Genomic DNA, 3182 nt, shown 5'->3' with positions numbered 1-3182 from the left:
AAACAGACTATGCCGAGGTGCTGCATTCTTCACTGCACACCTAACCATGGGTGTCTGGTGCCTCTCGAGTCAGGGGGAGTCCCCCGCGGCTGAGCTCACTCACTGTAAAAGCAGCCGCGCCACTTCCAAAACTCCCGCAGCCACTTCTAGAAGTGGTGCGGTCGCTTCTGCTGGCGACACCACTCCCCGGCCAGCGCTCCTGCCTGCCCCCCTGCCACACAGGGAGCGCAACCTGACAGGGGGTGCACTGGCACCCAACAATTAAAGCACTACAAAATGGTACTTCTGAAAATTAAGTACTATTTTGGAGTGTTTCACTTTCAGCTACATGTGCACAGACTCAGCACAGGGAAGCCAGATTTATCCTCCCAGCTCTCACTTCCAGACCCTTAGGGCCCTGACCAACTTCAGAGCAGAGCTCCTACAGCCCCAACCCCTTTTACTCTTCCCCTCCAAGGGGGAAGAGGAAAGGTTTAATGGATTTGGTCACCCCCAACCTGCCTACTTTTCTTTTCGTCTCTACTCTCCTCTACCTGGGATCTCTGGGGGGGAAGCAGATTGAGAACCTAGAACAGTGGTTCTTGACCTATTTGCCATAGTGGGCCACACTTGCAGCTCTCAGTGTGTTACGTGGGCCACACAACTTGCTTCCCGAGTGTCCATTTAAAAAAATATTTTAACAGGACATCACGTGGGCTGCAGCAGGGTGCTGACTGGGTCGCATGTGGCCTGAGGGGTGCAGGCTGAGAACCACCAGCCTAGAGCAAAGCCAATTACTGAAGCCTGCTTTACTGCCCCCTGGTAGAAACGTGTTCTTACTTTGGGCAGGCTTTTCAAGCAGGTTTCACTTGGAAATTATTTCTATTTCTGATCTGTCCACACCTTCTCATGCTTGGTTCTCTAAAATTTCATCAGATAGTACACTTGGGCATGACATTTCTGCATTTTAAAACAAACGTAACTCATGGGATTTATGCCTTGGGCTGAAGGCATGGAAGTAAACAGTCATCCTGGTCTCTGCAGAGTGATTGGTTCTAAATTGACAATCCACCAATTAGACAAGTAAATTGTTGAACCAGCCAGTTATGCTTGAGCTTGAAATAAAATACTGGGATTTATTGCCAAATAAGTCTCTAGAACTGAAGGGTCTGGTTAAGCCTGCTGAGCCTAGAGAGATAAAGTAAGAAATGGCAGGAATTTCTGGGGCTAGAGGCCAACCCGTATTTCAGAGCTAAAAATCTGCAACTTCGTCCCAAGAGAACAATGATGAATTAAGGGATTACTCTGATCAGCAATCATTTCTCCTCCCTGATAAACCTCGTTTTGTTTTTTTGTTTTTTTCTTTCTTCTGCACTTTTCCTTCTTGCCCAGGCTTACCCTGATACCTGCCTCCAGCACTGTACCATTTGATACTTCTGCCATTACAAATTGGGTGCCTTCCACAAGCACCCTTTCTGGGCATGCAGCCTAACTATCACCACCTGGCTGAAAAAAATTGACACAGCATAACACCATCTCTCCAATGCCCTTTTCTCCCTGAACAATCTTACTTTCAAAGTTACTCAACTGTGGTACTCCTTGGCCCCCACCTTTGCTTCAACACCATCCTCCCAGACTTCTCCTACCTGCCCCACCATCACTGCCAACTTGCCACTGCAGCTTCCCTTTTCTCTAGCCTCCTTTCACGTCACAGTCCTTCCAGCCTCCCTTCCTCAAAACTTGCTACACTCTGGGCTTTTCCTCCTCTCAGTGTAGACAGACTCTCACCTGCCTAACTCAAATCTGGCTAACTACCACTATCTACATATATGCTAATGGGAGCCAACCTTTTTGGCAGGCATGTCACAAGGTAAGCCCAAGACAATTAAGTGCACTTTAATCTGATTCCCCTCTCAGATCTGTTGCTCTGTTCCCCGCTCTCTCTCAGATCTGCCTTATGCCACACAACTTAGTGTCTTCTCATGCCACGGGTTAGCTACCCCCGAGATATATTACCACTTACAGCTACTGCAAATGAATTCCTCCTCAAGTTCTGTCTAGAATTCTAATATGGAGTCCATCTTCCCTACATAAACTGGTGAGTCTTCAAATTTTTCAGACCAAGTCTCAAGGTCCATGTATATCATCCTTTACTGTATTTGGATACTTAGTTTTATCCGTCTTTGGACTTCTTATGCATTTTTCTTCTTAATTTTTTCCATTTCTCTTGGGAGATTCTCTGTTCAAAGGTAGCCAAGTTTTGCTTCTCAGACTACAATTTGCCTTCTGCAAACGTGTATGGGTTTGAGTAAGGCATAGGGAAGCTTTTAATTTGTTTTGAACTCTTAATTAGTGCCTTCTAATGAGATTAAAATGTCTAAAACATATCCTTTGTTTGCCACACAATTTAAGTTCAGGAAAAAAAAACCCAAAGATATTGATAGTACAGTAGTGTTCATTTTTCTGAATTTCAATTAGAGAAATTGCGCCTCCCCTGGGGGAGGTGCACCCAGGCCTAGGGTCAGTGAGGATCTAGTCAGGGAACTTCTGGAGGGACTGGACGTATTTAAATCAGCTGGTCCTGATGACCCACCCCAGAGCGCTGAGGGAATTAGCAGAGGTCATTGCAGGACCCCTGGCATGGCTCTATGAGCACTCATGGTACTCTGGTGAGGTGCCAGAGGAGTGGAAAAGGGACAACGTGGATCCCATTTTCAGAAAAGGGAGGAAGGAGGACTCAGGAAACTATAGGCCAGTTAGTTTTACCTCAATCCTGGGTAAGCTTTTGGAGAGAATTATCCTGGCGCATGCCCACAAGGGGGCAGGGGAGGTTATGCTTAGGGTCAACCAACATGGGTTCATTAGAGGCAGGTCCTGTCAGACCAACCTGGTGGCCTTCTATGACCAGGTCACAAAATCCTTAGATGCAGGGGTAGCAGCGGACGTAGTCTTTCTGGACTTCAGGAAGGTCTTCGACACCGTCTCCCACCCCATTCTCATTAAAAAATTAGGGGACTGTGGTGTCGACACCTACACAGTCAGATGGGTCACTAGTTGGCTGGAGGGCTGCACCCAGAGAGTGGTGGTGGATGGATCATTTTCGAGCTGGAGGGATGTGGGCAGTGGGGTCCTCAGACCCGCGCTGTTCAACATCTTCATCAGTGACTTGGACAAGGGGGTAAAAGCACCCTGTTCAAATTTGC

Source organism: Alligator sinensis, unplaced genomic scaffold (assembly GCF_000455745.1).
Source record: "Alligator sinensis unplaced genomic scaffold, ASM45574v1 scaffold826_1, whole genome shotgun sequence".
NCBI classification, from domain to species: domain Eukaryota; kingdom Metazoa; phylum Chordata; order Crocodylia; family Alligatoridae; genus Alligator; species Alligator sinensis.
Note: the sequence above shows the minus strand (reverse complement) of the source record.